Below are 20,526 nucleotides of genomic sequence, written 5' to 3'. Positions count from 1 at the left end.
CGCATGTTCTCACTCATAGGTGGGAATTGAACAATGAGAACACATGGACACAGGAAGGGGAACATCACACTCCGGGGACTGTTATGGGGTGGGGGGAGGGGGGAGGGATAGCATTAGGAGATACACCTAATGCTAAATGACGAGTTAACGGGTGCAGCACACCAACATGGCACATGGATACATATGTAACAAACCTGCACGTTGTGCACATGTACCTTAAAACTTAAAGTACAATAATAAAAAAAAATGTATCTTATAACAAACATGTGATTGGCCACTGGGGCACAGAGCCAGTCTTCAGCTAAGCAGGTTTCACTAGACAATATCCCTCCTGTATGCTGGTTATGGATATTTTCACTGAACAAAAGAATCAAGAAGTAAGGACAGCCTAGGCTGATAGAGTGTTAGACTGGTGGACTGATGACAAACATCGTACTCTGTTGCCTCTCAACCACTTTTGATTCAACAGCAAACATATACACAGAGGAGAGCAGTTTTGAAACATGCAGCATTGGAAACCCCTAAAAGGTGTCATTGGTAGATAGGATTTCCTGGAGTTCCCTCGTCATACAAAGCAGAAGTGATAGGATTGACAGAGAAAGAAAAAAGATTTTTTTTTTTTTAAATCAGAAGAAGTGCCAACACACCTGTAATTTACTCACCTTTACTTTGCATGTATTTTCCATTGTGGCAGAAAAGCTTTCTCACTTTTTCATATGAGACCTCTGTTTGCTGTTAACAGAGGTTTCCAGGCAATGTTCTGTTTTGTTTGATTGTATTTTATTTTATTTTGAGATGGAGGTTCTCTCTTGCTGCCCAGGTTGGAGTGCAATGACGAGATCTCGGCTCACTGCAACCTCCGCCTCTCGGATTCAAACGATTCTCTTGACTCAGCCTCTTGAGTAGCTGGGATTACAGGCGGGCGTCACCACGCCTGGCTAATTTTGTATTTTTAGTAGAGAGGGAGTTTCTCCATATTAGTCAGGCTGGTCTCGAACTCCCGACCTCAGGTGATCGCCCCACCTCGGCCTTCCAAAGTGCTGGGATTACAGGGGTGAGCCACCGCGCCCGGACCCCAATGTTTTATTTTAACGAGGAAAATGGAGTGACTGAGGAAATACAGGAAAATGAATCAATCGTATGGAATATCAGTAGGGAATGTGTTGATCCGTATTGATTTCGCTCCTTCCGTGTTGAAGACCTCTAATTCCCCAACAGTCTTCGTTCGGTTGTCCAGCGTCCTGCCATTCTCATCTCAAGCGGCGGGAGAGCCACATTTTCTCAGCTTTGGATCGCACTTGTGGCTGTGCCCTCTGGGCGGGTCGACAGGGAGAGAAATCAGTGGACAGATGCTTTGACTCTGGATTTGGCTCAGAAAACAAAAACAACGACCAAAACGAAATGCCCGGGGGCGCTTTTCTGCCCTTCTTCTCAGTTTTTCCTTCTCTTTAATCATAGTACAAAACCGAAGCCAAAGTGAGCCGCCTGTTGATATGCACGCTTTTGTTTGCTTTCAAGAGACACTGATGGGACCTCATCTTTCTCCTCTTCCTTCTGCCGTCGCAATCGCCTTAGGTGATGTCGAGGCTTACAGTATAGAGATGGGAGATAAGTGAAGGCCATCCATTGGGTTACGTTTTTACTCTCTATACGTGCAGAAATAGGATAGAAAAAGGTGAGGAGGCAGAAGGCTATGTTGCTTGATAATTACGTTTGAGCACTGCCAGAGCAAAACCACCACTTGGAGGTGCCGGGGATCGAACCCGGGGCCTCATACATGCAAAGCATGTGCTCTACCACTGAGCTACACCCCCCTCCTGAAAGACCGTTTTATAATAATTTTCAGGAGGTAACTTTCATTTCCTGAGACTGGCTCCGTGAGCATGCTGGTAGTAGTGGTTAGTATTATGGAGCGTCTGCAGCTGCTCTGAGTAGAAGATACTCGGTACTAATGAGGGGATACAGATTCTTTAGTATACTGTACAAGACTTGAAATGGAAAGCGAAGTATTAGAAAAGTGTCAGATAACCGCCACAAGAAGTTTCCACTGTGGCTTTAAAACGTTGAGTTGTTAGGATCTCCTTCTTCTGTTATGCTTGGCAAGGAATCAAATTGTGGTTTTTCATTCTTTCGATTTCTTTCAGAGATGACACAAAGCTATTGAAATTCAGCTTTTTCTTACCTAAAATGCTTCATATTTGTTGTTTACTCAGCCGGAATATTAAAGGTTAGATTTGATTGAGGAAAGTCACAGTCAGAAGAAAACCTGAGAGCAATGCACTCAGCATTTCATCTTAAGGGTCTTTAGCTGGCGTGTTGTCCTGCACCTGTACTCATAGCTATTCCAGAGGCTGAGGCAGGAGAATCACTTGACCTTGGGAGCTGGAGGCTCAGGGAGCTATGATCATGCCACTGCGCTCCAGCCTGGGTGATGGAGTGAGACCCTGTATCAAAAACAAAAAGAGAAGAAAAGAAAAATTTATAAGGTGTGAGTGAAACAACACCTCTGGGAATGACGAGAAGAGTTGAATTATGAGGGTGAGATAAAAAATAAGTTGAAACAGGATTTAAGAGGTACAGGGGAAAGTAGTTTAGAAAAACAAACAGGCTATTGCCAAACAGAAGGAGGTGCAGAAAAGGGGAGTTTTTAACAACTCTTTAAGGAATGAGAGAAAGATTGGAAGATGGAGAAGATAAGTTAGCTTGGCTCATGCTAAATTCAGTACATCTGTGGGGCACACTGTGAGGATGTTACACGGAGAACTCAGGCAATTGACTGTCTCCGGCCTGGGATTTGTGAGCATTAATAGTAGTAGACATATTGATTGCATGGAGGGTGGATAAAGACTAAAAACGGTCCTTTTAGATTTGGGAATTACAAACCTATTCATGATATTTGTTAAAAAATAATAATAATAATAAGCCGAGTATGGTGGCTCACGCCTGTAATCCCAGTAATTTGGGAGGCCAAGGCGGGCAGATCACCTGAGGTCGAGAGTTCGAGACCAGGCTGCCCAGCATGGTGAAACCCTGTCTCTACTAAAAATACAAAAATTAGCTGGGCGTGGTGGCGCACACCTGTAATCCCAGCTACTCGGGAGGCTGAGGCAGGAGAATCGCTTGAAGCTGGGAGGCAGAGGTTGCAGTGAGCAAGATGATGCCATTGCACTCCAGCCTGGGCAACAAGAGTGAAACTCTCTCAAATAAAATAAAATAAAATAAAATAAAATAAAGTAAAAAAAATTTTTAAAAAGTTTGCTCCTCTAAATTCTTGAACCCTGGTATTTATCGTTATTTATCATGATTAGGACTGTGTTCTTCAAACTACATAAGAAGATGAGAAGAAAATCCATTTCCTGACACTAAATTTCTAGTGGCTGTTAACTCTTTCTCATTCTGATTTACCCATATGTGAGCCTTTGCCAACATTCATAAAATAACATTGATCCCTTGTAGAACTGGCAGAAAATAACAGGTTATATGGCAGACTTGTGTTTTCGGTTGGCTGATGGAATTTCTAGAATAAAAATAGGAAGCACCGAATGCTAGGTTTCACCGAATAAGAGACAAGAGAAGTGTTACACACAAAATTGGTGTGTGCGTGTGTGTGTTTGTCTGACTGTGTGCACATGTAAATGCTAGGGATATTATTTTGGCTCTTCGATGCTGTAGAAGTAATATTAGGACAGTTTGCAGAAACACTTCTTCATCATTATGTCATGTTGCACCCAGAGAAACCTGGATGTCTACTGGATTCTTGGGAATTCATCATAATATGAAGGTCTGCCTTTTTGTTTGCCTCTTGAAAAGGAGAGAATTTTAAATAATCAAATAACTGTAGCTCTCTTCTGACTATCTACCAACAACACAATTGAAACACATTTTTTTTGTAAAAACTGTAGGATGAGCTTATTTAACACAGAATTCCTCTGAGGAATTAAACATTTAATTCTGAAGACAGAACACCCTCATGTGATACATACTCAATTCAGAAAACCTAAAAATATATAAAGTATCTGTTTAAACCTGCACTGTCCAATAAGGTTACCATTAGCCACATTGGCTATTGAATGCTTGAAATTTCCCAGTCCAAGTTAAGAGTGTTGTAAGTGTAAAATATATATCAGATTTCGCCAGGCACAGTGGCTTACATCTGTAATCCCAGTACTTTGGGAGGCCGAGGTGAGTGGATCACAAGGTCAGGAGTTCGATACCAATCTGACCAACATGGTGAAACCCCGTCTCTGCTAAAAATACAAAAATTGGCCTGGCTTGGTGACACACACCTGAAATCCCAGCTACTCAGGAGGCTGAGGCAGGAGAACTGCTTGAACCTCGGAGGTGGATGTTGCAGTGAACCGAGATTGCACCACTGCACTCCAGCCTGGGTGACAGAGCGAGACTCCTTCTCAAAAAAAAAAAAAAAAAAAAATATATATATATATATATATGTATATATACACCAGATTTCAAAGATGTGCAATACTAGTTTTTAAATATAAAATATCTCACTAATAATTTTATAATTGATAGCTTCTTAAAATAAGTTTTTGGATATACAAAGTGATTTAAATATATTATTGAAACTGGACATAAAAGATAGCAACGACAAACACTGGGGACTATGGGGAGGGGTGGGAGAGAGGGCAGAAAGGTTTGAAAAGCTACCTCTTGGGTACTATGCCTACTACCTGGGTGATGGGATCAATTGCACTCAAAACCTCATGCAATTTACCCAGTATCATGTAGTATACCCATGTAACAAACCTTCACGTGTACCCCCAATCTAAAATAAAAGTTGAAATTACATAAAAATATAAACATTGACAGTTTATTTTTTTAATGCAACTACTGCAAAAGGTAACACTACAAAATGGCTGTCATTTATGACTTGTATTATCTCTTGATTGGACAGAATTGTCTAGAGACAATGTTATCTATTTAGGTGCTGTTCTGGGAGAATCCCAGAGGCAGAGAACATGGAGCATGATCTGCCAGGAATTAAGTTTCATGTCGTGAGTGGACTTGACAGAATGCATTTCTATGCATGATGTCCTTTGATCTTTACAACATCCCATTTTACAAAATCATTATTAACATCATTTTTAAGCCATTGAATGGCAGACAAATCATGCTTGGAATTGCCCTAGGCCTTCCATTTCAACAGAATGTAAAGGAATCTTTACTGTGGTAGGCACAAAAACATTCAATGTTACTGTTTGTCTAGTCAAATGTTTCTTAATGGAATAAAACACAAGCTTCTGAGTTGAGAAAGCCTCAGTGAAAGGATAAAGTATCTGATTCCCAGTTTCTGTACAGTCAATGTCCCTACCCTGACGTTACTTCTCATTTGGTACTAATTTTCCTTTTGCAACTTGCTGCAGTTTTGATGCTGGAGTACTGTAGATTATTGTCTCCTCACAGGGTATGCAGAAGTTAGAGAAAAACAACACTGAAACTGAAGCAGTAATTTGAAAGAAAAAAAATCAAAGTGACCAAAAAAGACCTATTATCCCAACACAGAATTTCAAGAGGGGAGTTGAAGTGAAAAAGGGAAAATGGGGCACATGCACCTGAGTCTTGACTTTGCTGCCCATTTGCTTTCATTTTCAGTATTCTAGAACCCCTCATGAATGTTTGATAGAATAATTCATATAGAAATACATGTATTTCTTTTTTCCTGGATACAAACATGGAAACAGCTTAAGATTTGGAAATTCTAGACAAGGTTGCCAGGCTAAAGAAATGTCTTCTCAGCAAGAAAATGTAGAATGTTCTTGTAATTGGGCCTGGTGCAATGGCTCCCGCCTGTAATTCAAGCACTTTGGGAGGCCTACCTAGGCAGGTGGATTGCTTAAACCTAGGATTTCAAGACCAGCCTGGGCAACATGGTGAAACCCACTGTCTGCAAAAAAAAAAATACCAAAAAAAAAAAAAAAAAATTTAGCCAGGCATGGTGGTGCTCGCCTGTAGTCCCATCTACTCAGGGCGCTGACATGTGGAGTTACTTCAGCCCAGGGAGGTTGAGGCTGTAGTGAGTTCTGATTGTATAACTGCACTCCAGCCTGGATGACAGGGTGAGACCCTGCTTGAAAGAAAGAAAGAAAGAAAGAAAGAAAGAAAGAAAGAAAGAAAGAAAGAGAAAAGTTCTTCTTACAGCAGTTTAATGATGGAGCTGACTCAAGATACAAACCCGGGTTTTTCTAATTTCAAAATGTTTCTTGCATACACCACACCCCCATATATATGCTTATACAGTATAATAGTTACTTCACTGTATGTTTCTTTTTTTCATATTTCTTGTGATTTAAAAATATCCCTCGCCCAATACATATAAATAATATCAAATCAAAAATTATTTGTAAATGCTACAGCGTATAGCACGTTGGAATTTCTTAGGTTTTAAAACTAATAACTTCCTAAGTTTAAGACTATAAATAAGGACGGGCCCAGTGGCTCACGCCTGAAATCCGAGCACTTTGAGAGGCCGAGGCGGGTGGATCACCTGAGGTCAGGAAGTCGAGACCAACCTGACCAACATGGAGAAACCCTGTCTCTACTAAAAATACAAAAATTAGCCGGGCATGGCTGCGGGGTCCTGTAATCTCAGCTTACTAGGGAGGCTGAGACATGAGAATAGCTTGAACTCAGGAGGCGGAGTTTACAATGAGCCGAGATCGCGCCGTTGCACTCCAGCCTGGGCGACAGAGTGAGACTCCGTCCAAAAACTTTAAATAATTTATGTAATGACAGCACTTCACGGAAGACTTCAGTGGAATATACAAAGGAGAGAGTGATACAAACATGTACATTACCTTTATCAGACTTTCAAAAACTCCCTAAAATTGGAAATATGTATGCTTCTGGGATTGGCGTACAAGTGCTGTATAAGGGAGTGATAACTAGGCAGAACTCAAAAGATGCTGGCTGAAACCCGGGGTTGAACCAGGGAACTTTAAGATCTTCAGTCTAACGCTCTCCCAATTGAGCTATTTCAGCTACTCTGAGCACACCTTTAGTTATTTCTTTAAAATATGAAAACCGTCATTTGTAGAGTGAGTGCATTTTCTAATTCCTAATTCTGTTTTGTTCAATATCAATACAAAAATTGGCCACGGATGGTGGCGCACGCCTGTAATCCCAGCTACTAGGGAGGCTGAGGCAGGAGAATTGCTTGAACCCGGGAGGTGGCGGTTGCAGTAAGCCGAGATCACGCCACTGCACTCCAGCCTGGGCGATAGAGGGATTGTCTAAAATAAAATAAAATAAAATAAATGACAAGAAAAGAAAGAAAAGAAGGATCTCTTACGTCCTCCAGTACATTCTATCTCTTCCTTAGAGTTTTTAAAATTGTGGTCTGCACATTGGTGCATAACAACTCTTTTTTGTTGTTGTTTTCGAGACAGGGTCCCGCTCTGTTGCCTAGGCTGGAGTGCAGTGGTGCAATCTCGGCTCGCGGCAACCTCTGCCTCCCCGGCTCAATGGATCCTCCGACTTCAACTGAGGGAGACGGAGTCTCGCTCTGTCGTCCAGGCTGGAGTACAGCGGCGCGGAGTAGCTGGGATTACAGGCGCGCGCCACCACCCCTGGCTAATTTTTGTATTGATATTGAACAAAAAAGAATTAGGCATTAGGAAATACACTCACTTTACAAATGAAGATTTTTATATTTTGAAGAAATTGCTAGCAGTAGGTGCTTACAGTAGCCGAAATAGCTCAGTTGGGAGAGCGTTAGACTGAAGATCTAAAGGTCCCTGGTTCGATCCCGGGTTTCGGCAGGTTTTTTTTTTCTTTTTTTTTAGTTCTGCCTAATTATCACGCCCTTATACAACACTTGCACGCCAACCCCAGAAGTGTATATATCTCAATATAAGAAATTCTTACGTTAAGTCAAAAGTGTAAAAACATTGGACTTCTTTGCTTAGACGTAGAAACAAATTCAGAGGTTTACAGAATTTCAGAAACAACCCTCTCTGGAATGAGAAAATTGCTGAGGCCAACGATGACTTGCAAACTGAATTTTAATAAAACCTTTTCTATGTCTTAACAGTTTTCAAACTCAATCTCCTATTCTGAGAGTCGAGGCTTTCTATTTTTAGCCAAAATTTGGTGGGAGGGTCAATTAGGATATATTTTTCGATTATTTCCTCAAAAAAAGTTTTAGATTCTCTTACAGACTTTTTTCTCCCCTTGTAAGGTCTGAGCCTTCTCAGACAGGAAACATTTCTCTACTCTAGGTTTATCCCCGCCACGCGTCTCTCCCCAGCTGGGCGCAGCCTCAGCCTATGCGGCAAAAATATTTAAAGCTGAGCATATACAGAAGGAAAAAAAGAAAAAAAAAGAGAAAGTGATGTGGAAAGATCTACATCTGAATCACAACACAGTGTTTAAAATGTGCGTAAACGAGTCTAGGAGTGCGCTGCACTATTGTGAAAAGTTCGTTCTGAAAGCTGGGCGCAGTGGCTCACGCCTATAATCCCAGCACTTTGGGAGGCCGAGGCGGACGGATCACTTGAGATCAGAAGTTGGAGACTATCCTGGTGAAAATGGTGAAACCCCGTCCCTACTAAAAATACAAAAATTAGCCGGGTGTGGTGCGGGGCTCCTGCAATCTCAGCTAATTGGGAGACTGAGGTAGGAGAATCGCTTGATCCCAAGAGGTGGAGGTTGCAGTGAACCGAGATCGCGCCACTGCACTGCAGCCTGGGCGACAGAGCGAGACTCCGTCTCAAACAACAAAAACAAACAAGCAAACAAAAAACAAAAACAAAAACAAACAAGCAAAAAGTAAACGGGAGGAGCCGAGCGTCAGCTTGCGGGGAGAGGGAAGAGGCGGGGTGCCGTGAAGTGGAGGAAGAAAAGGACAAAAGGGAGAGGGGTAGAGGGCAAGGAAAAGCATCCTCAAGATTATTAGTACTTGGATGGACTGGATAGTAGAGTGAGTCTAATCGCCACATCTCTCCGTCGCTTCCTCTGGATATGAGAGAAGAGAGGTTCCTTTTTGTCCCTAGGGGGATAGGCTCGACCAGGAAGGGGACCTGGTTCGTTTCGCCCAGGCTGTCACGGCTTCAAGAGCGCCTCACCGCTCTTTACGTTGCTGGACAGACCAGTTGAGCTCTTTGGGTATGCACGTAAGGTCGCATTTTTATTTGCAGTTCAGGAAATGCTGATACTGGAGCTTCTGAGGGAGCTGCAGGGATTTCCCGATTTCCTGCATGCCACTGTGGAAAGTTAGAAGTGGAATCTACTGGCGGCTTTGAGACTAAGCATGATGGAGGAAACATCTAATTTTATTAGATTTTGTCTGAAATGCAAAAGATGAGAAAGAAAGTTCTCGTTTGTTTGCTCCACATATTAACTGCATTTCAAAAGAATAACGTAAACACATTGAAGAGGAAAGAACTGATCTAAGAAAACGGTTTACACAGATTGTTGTTCTAATTGTAAGATCAAAAAGAACATCGAACAAATCTTAAACTCTATGTATCAGGATTATTTTTTGTAGAGTGAGGGCTGTAGCAATTCTGATATTTTGTGTGAATTTTAGGATTGGGAAATCGAGTGTCTGTTGTTGGAACCGGACTCTCACTGTGGGAGAAGAAGGAAGGTAAAGAATAGTCCTGTTGATACTGATGGGAACTAGAGGCATCAGTATGAAATTGTACATATGAAATTGTAAAATTTCCCCACAGATCTATCTGCTAACTGGGCCTAGAAGAAATGATACCTCAGAAGCAATGAGCAAAGATAACTCTATCTTGATATTCAAGTACGATTCTCTACTTAAAGGAACCAGAGATACTAATAGAAAGTAGCTATTAGTGTCAACTAATAGGACTGTGCCAGGGAAACTACAAGATGAACCTAAGATATCTTGCCGTGCCAGAATGTAAGTGCTCAGAAATGACGGGGGTGATTTAAAAGGACACAGAAGCCAGCTTGAAGGGAATCTCACTGGCCAAATCTGACACACTTTGAGCATCAATGATGACAATAACTGATTATCAATCTTGGGAACTTAAACAAATAAATATGGAAGACGGGACGATTTTCCTTACAGTGGTTTGCCAAATGATAAATGTGAAAGTGAGGGCCGGGCGCGGTAGCTCACACCTTTAATCCCAGCACTTTGGGAGGCCGAGGCGGGCAGATCACGAGGTCAGGAGATCGACATCATCCTGCCTAACACGGTGAAACCCCGTCTCCACTAAAAATACAAAAAATTAGCCAGGCATGGTAGCGGGTGCCTGTAGTCCCAGCTACTCGGGAGGCTGAGGCAGGAGAATGGCGAACCCGAGAGGTGGAGCTTGCAGTGAGCCGAGATTGCACCACTGCACCCAGCCTGGGTAACAGAGCGAAACTCCGTCTCAAACAAACAAACAAACAACGTGAGGATAAAATTTAAAAATCCCCATTTAAACAACACCATCAGAATGATGATAGATGCAGGCAAAATTTGTAAGTCAATGTTAAAGTATAGGTAAAATTTTGATGAGGATCAGGATATTTGCGTAGTCTCAGAGTATTTCCCTGTAGATTACTTATTAATTACAATGAGGAAAATGATATTTTTTCAGGGAAGAAGCAGTAATTACAAACTTAAAATCAAGTGATCAAGCTAACTTCAGTCAGCTCATGACTCTTGGTGTGAGAGAGGGTAACAACGTGATTTCTGTGACATTTCTCCCAATTTCCAGAACCCGATGTAATCTTATCATGGCTAATACAGATTAAGAAACGTTGCACAAAACCACTGGAAAAACTCTTCAAAAACATGTCGGTGTTGTGAAAGACAAGAAGATTAAGAAACTGTTCCAAATTAAAGGGCACTAAAGACTCAAGACAACTAGATTCATATGTGATTCTGAAATGGATCCTAGCTTGGGAGAGAAATTTCTATAAAAGTTTTTATTGGTACAAATAGACAATTTTTAATAGACTTTATGTTAGACTATATTCACATTTATCAAGGTTAAATTTACTGAACTTGATAATTGTGCTGTATTAAGGAATTGACCTTGTTCTTAAGAAATACACATTGAAGTATTTAAGAATAAAAAGATATAATGTCTGAAAATCATTATCAAATAGTTTAGAGAAATAATCTTTGTCTGATATATATATATATAAAATACATAATACATACATATGATATGTATTCCAGTGTTGTTGATTGGTCATTGAGGAAAAGATGTTTTGAAATTATCCCAAGATTTGAACAATATATGCTTCTCAGATGGTCCCATTTCATTTTAAATGTTGCTAGGCAGAGAAAAAGATACAAATTTCTCAATTTGTATTAGAATTTAGAAGGTGTTTTATTCTGTTTTCCTTGTCACACTCCTTGCTTGTGAGTCAATCAACTAAGGACATCTGAAAGAGACAGAATTTCTTTCTCAGAGTCAGGAAGTAATGAGGGGCTCTTCTGGTAGGGAAAGAAATAGTGAAGTTGTTCTTTTTTGGAGAAAACCAGCAAAAAAAAGAGAGTGACAGAGAGGAGAAAAAGAAAGAAAGAATGAAAGGAAGGGAAGGAGGAAAAGAAACAGTAACGTTGACAAACAGAACTCCTTCCCTCTTTATTAGTCTTCAGGAAATACAGGGTTTGAAACTATCACAGCCCTGGAAACCCTTTAAATAGGGCCGTCAGTAGGCCAGAAATTTTGATTAGTGCCTTGAAAATAAAAGCATAGCCGGGCGCGGTGGCTCACGCCTGTAGTCCCAGCACTTTGGGAGGCCGAGGCGGGCGGATCACGAGGTCAGGAGATCGAGACCATCCTGGCTAACAAAGTGAAACCCCATCTCTGCTAGAAATGCAAAAAATTAGCCGGGCGTGGTGGCGGGCGCCTGTGGTCCCAGCTGCTCGGGGAGGCTGAGGCAGGAGAATGGCGTGAACCCAGGAGGCGGAGCTTGCAGTGAGCCGAGATCACGCCACTGCACTCCAGCCTGGGAGACAGAGCGAGACTCCATCTTAAAAAAAAAAAAAAAAGAAAAAAGAAAGAAAGAAAATAAAAGCAGATGTGATTAGACGGACAGGAAACAGCAGAGGAAATGGCTGCTGTTTCACTACAGTTAAAATGTCTTAGACATTTGTGAAGTATTTGTCCTCTTCTCAGAGGAGGGACACTTTTTTAGGTACTAAAAAAGAATTGTTTGGCACTTCATGGCAAATGTTAACTGACATTTCCAGACATCCAGGTATGATTTTTATTTAGCGACTTTAAAAGAAGGATGAGGAAAAAAAAAAAAACCATGAGCCAGGCGTGGTGGCCTGCATCTATAGTCCCAGCTACACCTACTCAGGAGGCTGAAGAGGAGGCAGGAAAACAGCTTGAGGTCAGGAGCTGGAAGCCCCAGTGCTCTACGATTGCCCTGGTGAATAGCCACTGCACTCCAATCTGGTCAACAAAACAAGATCCCGTCTATTAAAAATAGAAAGAAAATAAAGGAAGAAAGAAAAGAAAGGAAGGAAGAAAGAAGGAAGGATCGAGAGAGAAAGAAAGGAAGGAAAGAGAGAGGGCAAAAGGAAGAAAGGAATGGAGGGAGGGAGAGATTGACAAAACAGATTAGAAAACATAATCCAACTATACACTGTCTAAAAGGAACTCATTTCAAATATAATTATATAAGCAGGCTGAAATTAAGGGGATAAAAATATATTACACGCAAATGTTAATCAAAAGAAAGCAAAAGTGACTATATTAATATAAACTTAAGAACAAAGAAAATCCACCAAGAAGGCATAACAATCCTAAATATGTATACACCAAACAGCAGAGCTGCAACATGTAAAGAAAAAAAAAAAAGGGACCGAGCGCAGTGGCTCACGCCTGTAATTCCAGCACTTTGGGAGGCCGAGGCGGGCGGATCATAAGGTCAGGAGATTGAGACCATCCTGACCAACATGGTGAAACCCCGTCTGTACTAAAAATACAAAAAAAAAAAAAAAAAAAAGCTGGGTGTGGTAGTGCGCCCTGTAATCCCAGCTACTCGGGAGGCTGAGGCAGGAGAATTGCTTGAACCTGGGAGGCGCAGGTTGCAGTGAGCCAAGATCGTGCCACTGCACTCCAGCCTGGGCGACAAAGTGAGACTCTGTTTAAAAAAAAAAAAAAAACAAAAAAAACAAAAAAAAAAAAAACAAGCAGGGCGCAGTGGCTCACGCCTGTAATCCCAGCACTTTGGGAGGCCAAGGTAGGCGGATCACCTGAGGCCAGGAGTAGGAAACCAGCCTGGCCAACATGGTGAAACCCCGTCTCTACTAAAAATGCAAACATTAGCCGGGCATGGTGGTGCAGTGGCGTGCACCAGCAGTCCCAGCCACTAGGGAGGCTGAGGCTCGAGAATTGCTTGAACCCGGGGGGTGGAGATTGCAGTGAGCCGAGATGGTGCCACTACACTCCAGCCTGGGTGACACAGCGAGACTCTGACTCATAAATAAATACATAAATGTAATACATAAATAAATATTCTAAAAAACAAAAACGATAGAATTAAAAAAATTGACAAATGCAGTTACATTGGAGACTTCACTTCTCTCTCTCTCTCTTTTTTTTTTTTTGAGACAAAGTCTCGCTCTGTCGCCCAGGCTGGAGTGCAGTAGCGCAATCTTGGCTCACTGCAAGCTCCGCCTCCCGGGTTCACGCCATTCTCCTGCCTTAGCCTCTGCGTAGCTGGGACTACAGGCGCCCGCCGCCACCCCCGGCTAATTTTTTGTATTTTTAGTGGAGACGGGGTTTCACCGTGTTAGGCAGGATGATGTCGATCTCCTGACCTCGTGATCTGCCCGCCTCAGCCTCCCAAAGTGCTGGGATTAAAGGTGTGAGCCACCACGCCAGCCCCATTTCTCTCATAATAACAGAACAACTACACAGAAAATCTGCAAGGATATTGAAGAACCCCAAATCATCTTTAGCCAACAAAATTCAGTCACCATGTATAGAACAGTCCACACAAGAAAAGCAGAACACACATTCATTTCAAATTCATACATAACATAGATCAAGATAGAACATACCTCATAGCTTGGGCCTCAACACATTTAAAAGAATTGACTGACACGGTATGATCCCTAACCACAATGAAATCAAACTAAAAATCAGTCACAGAAAGACAACAAAAATATCCAAACACTTGGAAAATGAACAACACACTACTAAATATTCCATAGGACAAAGAGAAAGCCTTAGTAGAGATAAAAAAAATAAATTAACCTGAATAAAAATGAAAACACAATGTATCAAAATTTCCAAGACAAAGAATCTCTGACAGAGAAATTTACAGCACTAAGTGCATACATTAGAAAAGAAAAAAGTCGGCCAGGCGCGGTGGCTCACGCCTGTAATCCCAGCACTTTGGGAGGCCAAGGCAGGTGGATTACGAGGTCAGGAGTTGGAGACCAGCCTGGCCAAAAAAAAAAAAAGGGAAAGAAAAGAAAAAAGTCCCAAGTCAGTCCTCTAAGCACTTACTTGAAGAACTCAGGTGGGGAAAAGGGCAAAACAACCCAAAGCAAATAGAAAAAAGGAAATGAGCAGAAATAAATGGAACTGAACACACACACACAAAATAGAAAAACAAACAAAAAGCTAGTTCCTTTAAAAGATCAATAAAAGAAGATCTCTAGGAGGACTGAGAATTTTTTAAGAAGAGAGATGACACAAATTACCAATATGAAGAATAAAAAGAAAAGTATATCACTATAGACTCTGCTGACATCAAAAGGGTAAATGAATACTATGAATAACACCTTACACACAAATTTGAAAACTTAGATGAGATGGACTAATTCCTTGAAAATCACAAACTACCACAACTCACTCAATATGAAATATATTTTTCTATAACCTTGTAACTACTAAGGAAATTAAATTTGTGATATAAACTTAAAAAAAAAAACAGACTCTTCAGGTTCAAGAAAGTTTCACTGTATAATTCCTCGCCCCCACCCTCCCCCCGCCCCAGAAGCAGTCTTGCTCTGTCGCCCAGGCTGGAGTGCAGTGGTGCAATCTCAGCTCACTGCAACCTCCACCTCCCAGGTTCAAGCGATTCTCCTGCCTCAGCCTCCCAAGTAGCTAGGATTACAGGCACGTGCCACCACGCCCAGCTAATGTGTGTATTTTTAGTAAAGACGGGGTTTCACCATGTTGGCCAGGCTGGTTTCCAACTCCTGGCCTCAGGTGATCTGCCCGCCTCGGCCTTTCAAAGTGCTGGGATTGCAGACATGAGCCACCGCCTATGCCAATGTAGGCATATCTTAAAAAGATACATGACCTGAGGATACTTTGATTATTGAGATTAATTAATTTTTAAAGAACAGCCAGGCATGGTGGCTCAGGCCTGTAATCCCAACACTGTGGGAGGCTCAGGCAGGCTGATAGCTTGAGCCCAGGAGTTTGAGACCAGTCTGGGCAATATGGCAAAACCCAGTCCATACAAAAATACAAAAATTAGCTGGGTGTGTTGGCATGGCCTCTAGTCCCAGCTACTGGGGAGGCTAAAGTGTGAGTCCCTCGAACATGGGAGGCAGAGGCTGCAATGAGCTCAGATCCTGCCACTGCACTCCACCCTGGGTGACAGAGTGAAACTTTGTTTCAAAAATAAAATAAAATAATAATAAGAAGAAGAAGATTTTAATCCATTGAATAAAAAAGATTGAGTCATTACTATTAGTAAATAAATTACTGAAGAGGAAAGGGGGGACATGTTACTGCGCCATGGTGTACCAACTAATAAATGTGGAAGAAATGATATATTTAAAATATCGTGATACCAACACAGTAATGATTGATTAAGGCAAAATTCATCAATCAACCCATAAAACTATGAGTAAAAGTTTGATGAAGAATGGAATATTTGCATGTCCTCAAATATTTCCTTACGGATTGCATACTAGTTACATGGGGAGGAAATTACGACTTTAGATTCAGTTAACATCACCAAAAATGGGGAAAAAAATCCTTATGTGATGTACTAAAAACACAACATCTTTTAGGTTATATTCTTGCCAAATGTGCATAACCTGAATCTAATCATGAGGAAACATCAGAAAACTCAAACTGAAGGACATTCTACAGACAACCGGCTTGAATTCTTCAAAATTAATGTCATAAAATACAAAAGAAAGGTTGGGAAACCACTTCAGATCAAAGGAAACTAAAGAAACAAGAAAGGATATGTTTGAATTAATGGTGAAATTTAGATATAGACTGTATATTAAATAATAGTATCGTATTAATGTTTAATTTTCTGAGTTTGAAAATTATGCTTTACAAGAGAATGTTCTTTCTAGTAGGAAGTACACATTGAATTACTAGAGATAAAAACGTACGTGATGTGTGCAAGCTATAAAAAACCGATCAGGAAAAATAATGTGTGTGTGTTTATATTTGTAGAGACAGATAAAGAAAGAAGAATCAATGTGGTAAAATATTTGAAATTGCTAAATCTGTGTAACGAGTGTATGGTAGTTCTTTGTATCATTTTTGCAACTTTTCTGTAGGCTTGAAATACTTTCAAACTAAAAAGTGTTTTTTTAATTCTCCCTTCTTACACTTCTTTTCCTTCTGCCTTCATGGGCTATCACACGAAGAGTAACGTAGGTGGATACAAAAACAGAATGGTCGGTACCGCCTGGGGGGATTTAGGTCCAGGTGAGGAGTTGAGAAAGTGGAATTCTCAGCTCTTAGAAATGAAGACCCAGGAGCGTGGGTCGCTGCCCGTCCTTACCCTCGCCAGCCCCTGGGCCGGCTCGGCTCCATGGCTGAAACCCAGCATGGATTTCATCTTGGGGACGTTGTGGCTCCAGTTTTGAGACTCAAGAAACGGTTGATGGAGAGGAGAACGAGGACCACCTGCGAAAAGAGCTCGAGGAGGGAAGCAGGGACGCGGTGGGGTGCGCACCTGTGGCGGCAGCAGCAAAGGCGGAGGAGGAGCGAAGTGGGCGAGCGCCCGAGGCTGCCAGAGGATCTGGGCAGCCCGGGTGCCCATCTCTGCTGCGTTTCCTCGGTGTCCGCGGTAAGAACGAGAGGGCTCATTCCCTGTAGGAGAAGTGAGCTGAAAACACTTTCCCCTCAAGATCTCGCTCTTTTTGCTCAAGGTAGTCGCGGCGTTGAGAACGCCTCGCAGCTCCTTTACTGGCTGGGGCACTGGGGAGCAGGGGCACTCTTGCGTTTTGGTACAGGCCGGTGATATTGGTGGCTTCCGAGGAAAGGACAGAGAAGCCGCCTATTTCCAATCCCTACTGTTCGTGAAGGGGAGAGTGTTGAACCAGGAAGAGAGACCCTCCTGCTTAAGCCCCTTTGTTACAGGTAGAAGAGTGTGTTCTGTTTTGGTATTTGAGTGTGTGTGTGTGTGTGTGTGTGTGTGTTTAGCTTCTTGAGCTTGGAATATGTCATGAAAAACAAGAAAGATAAGGGAGTCTCAGTATTTTTTAAACTTAAATTGGTTTTCAGAAGTACTTATACCTTGTTCCTAAGGAATTCAGGGTGTCCAGATTTCCACCTGCCTAGCAGTACGAAGCTCTGAGTCGAATATCCTCGCTTTCTTCCACATCAGCAAGCCTCTGAAATTTAGGTTTCTTTCTGGAGAATATCACCCATACTTTGGCAGTGGGCTCCTACATTGCCTACATCCAACTCTTGGAAGCAAGAAGAGTGGGGAAAACCAAGGTCACCACACAAAAGTATATCCCTACACGAGATAAGTGGAAATAAAGCACTGGCTTAGGTGTGGAGAGGAAGAGACAAATGTGAAAACGCAGAAGGTAGACAGACAGAGAACATCTTCCAAGGAGGAAGAGGAACAGTCTCCCAACAACAAGGAACTCTCTACTTAATGCTGCGAAGATATTTTAATTACATTTTATGCATTAGATTGCGTTTTTTGTTTGTTTTTGTTTTTTGTTTTTGATGGAATCTCGCTGTGTCACCAGGCTTGAGTGCAGTGGCGCCATCTTGGCTCACTGCAATCTCCGCTTCCCGGGTTCAAGGGATTCTCCTGCCTCAGCCTCCCTGTAGCTGGGACTACAGGCGTGGCCACCATGCCCATCTAATTTTTTATTCTCCTGCCTCAGCCTCCCCGGCCACCATGCCCAGCTAATTTTTGTATTTTTGGTAGAGACGGGTTTCACCATGTTGGCCAGGATGGTCTCACTCTCTTGACCTCGTGATTCACCCGACTTGGCCTCCCAAAGTGCTGGGATTACAAGCATGAGCCACCGCTCCCAGCCACATAGACTGGGTTTTAACAACTTGATCTTAGACCAGAACATTGGCAGAATTGGTGGGGGCTAGAGAGACAGCAGGGTGAATTCCAACCCTGAGGGTGGAGAAAGAATGATTACAGTGTCTTCCTTAGAGCTTAGAAACTTCCAAGCCTGGGTTTCAAATTGAAAGGCCAAAATAGCTTGAGATGGCTCCAGGTGTTTTGGCTGGAAAGAGTTTCCTGGCTCTAAAGAACTCCTATGAGTTCTTCTACAGGAAAATCAAAGGCTCTTGTGTGTGATCTCTAGTCACCTAAAATATTGAAGATCTCAAAGAGGTAATAAATCCATTCTCACCCCTGATGTAAGGCAAATATAAACCTTACTGGCTTTCCTACGTGGTTTGAGTTTTTTATTGAAAATAGGTAGGGAATCCCGGGAGCAACTCTTTCTCCTTAGCAAGCATCTGGCCCTGGGACCTCCTTCTGAAACTTCTAGGGCAGTGCTTCTCAAACTTTAGCATCAGAGTCACTTGAGGGCTTATTCAACCCAGGCGGCTGGGCCCCGCTCTCATCATTTCTGATTCTGTAGATCTGAGGTTGGGCCTGGAATTTGGCATTCCGCTGGTAGCACCCTAATCCCTCGCCCCTTGCTCTCCTGTGCAGCATCCTTTGTGGCAAACATGACACTGTTTCCGTAAAGTGCCTGGAGAGAACCAGTAGGTAGCAGGGGGGAAAAAATAAGAAATGAAAAGAAAATATATGGCATGTCTTCATTACCTGTCTCCAAAAAATGCATCTTTAAACAAACTTATGATTGGCCTGGGGGCACACAGCTAATCCTCAGCTAAGCAGGTTTCACCAGACAGTATCCCTCCTGGATACTGATTATGGATATTTTCACCGTATAAAAGAATCAAGAAGTAAGGACATCCTAGCCTGATAGAGTGTTAGACATGTGGATGGTGACAAACATCATACTCTGTTGCCTCTCAAAGATGCTTTGATTCAACAGCAAACATGTACAGAGGACAGCAATTTTGAAACATACAGCATTGGAAACCCCTAAAAGATATCATCAGTGGATAGGATTTCCTGGGAGTTCCCTGGTCATGCAATGCAGATGTGATAGGACTGACAGAGAAAGAACAAAAAAAAGTTTGTTTTCTTTTGTTTTTACCTGAGGACGTGCTCAACACACCTGCGATCCACTCACCTTTTACTTTGCGTCTATTTTCCATTGTGACAGAAAAACTTTTCCTACTTTTTCATATGAGTCCTCCGTTGGCTGTTAACAGAGGTTTCCAGGCAATGTTTTATTTTAACGAGGAAAATGGAATGGCTGAGGAAATACAGGAAAATGAATCAATTGTATCAGTAGGGATGTTGATCCGTATCGGTTTCTGCTCCTCGCATGTTGAAGGCCTCTAATTCCCTGACAGTCTTTGTTCTGTCTTCCAGCGTCCTTCCACTCCCATCTCAAGCGGCTGGAGAGCCACAGCAGTCCTTCTCTCAGTATTGGATCACACTTGTGGCTGTGCTTTCTGCGTAGGTTGACAGGGAGAGACTGGAGGAGAAATCAGTAGACAGATGCTTTCGCTCTGTTCTTTGGCCCAGAAAACAAAACTAATGTAAAAAATAATAATAATAATAATAATAATAAAAGATGATGCTGGGAGCGGTGGCTCACGCCTGTAATCCCAGCACTTTGGGAAACGTGGCGGGTGGATCACCTGAGGTCTGGAGTTCGAGACCAGAGTGGCCAACATGGTGAAACCCCGTCTGTACTGAAAATACAAAAATTACCTGGGCGTGATGGCACGCACCTGTAAACCCAGCTGCCGAGGCAGGAGAATCGCTTGAACCCGGGAGGCAGAGGTTGCAGTGAGCCGAGATCGCGCCACTGCACTCCAGCCTGGGCTACAGAGCGAGACTCTGTCTCCAAAAAAAAAAAAAAAAAGAATGGCCGCGGGGCGCTTTTCTCCCTTCTCCCTTCTTCTTTGTCTTTCCTTCTCTTTAATCATAGTACAAAATGAGAGCGAATGTGAACCGCCGGTGGGTGTGCACACTTTTGTTTGGGTTCAAGAGAACCTGTTGGGATCCCATTCTTCTTTCTTCCTCGTTTCTTTTTCACCTTCCTTCTGCCGTCGCAATCTCCTTCGGTGATGTAGAAGCTCACAGCATAGAGATGGGTTATAAATGGAGGCAACCCATTGGGTTACGTCTTTACTCTCTATATGTGCAGAAATAGGATAGAAAAAGGTGCAGAGGCAGAAGTAAATCTATGTTGCTTGAGAATTAGGTTTGAGCACTACCAGAGCAAAAACCACCGTT

At 42.3% G+C, this 20,526-nt stretch overlaps 3 non-coding genes across 3 annotated transcripts; 1 reads left to right on the top strand and 2 right to left on the bottom strand.

Moving 5' to 3' along the window:
* Positions 1-1,742: 1,742 nt before the first annotated feature.
* TRNAA-UGC (transfer RNA alanine (anticodon UGC)) lies at positions 1,743-1,814 on the bottom strand. Its single transcript has one exon. It is a non-coding gene; the product is annotated as a tRNA-Ala (tRNA).
* Positions 1,815-6,925: 5,111 nt separating this feature from the next.
* TRNAF-GAA (transfer RNA phenylalanine (anticodon GAA)) lies at positions 6,926-6,999 on the bottom strand. Its single transcript has one exon. It is a non-coding gene; the product is annotated as a tRNA-Phe (tRNA).
* A 706-nt stretch (positions 7,000-7,705) lies between these two features.
* On the top strand, positions 7,706-7,778 carry TRNAF-GAA (transfer RNA phenylalanine (anticodon GAA)). The gene has a single exon. It is a non-coding gene; the product is annotated as a tRNA-Phe (tRNA).
* The last annotated feature ends 12,748 nt before the right edge of the window (positions 7,779-20,526 follow it).

This window comes from Symphalangus syndactylus, chromosome 23 (genome assembly GCF_028878055.3).
Source record: "Symphalangus syndactylus isolate Jambi chromosome 23, NHGRI_mSymSyn1-v2.1_pri, whole genome shotgun sequence".
NCBI classification, from domain to species: domain Eukaryota; kingdom Metazoa; phylum Chordata; class Mammalia; order Primates; family Hylobatidae; genus Symphalangus; species Symphalangus syndactylus.
This window is presented reverse-complemented; position numbering and strand designations above follow the sequence as displayed.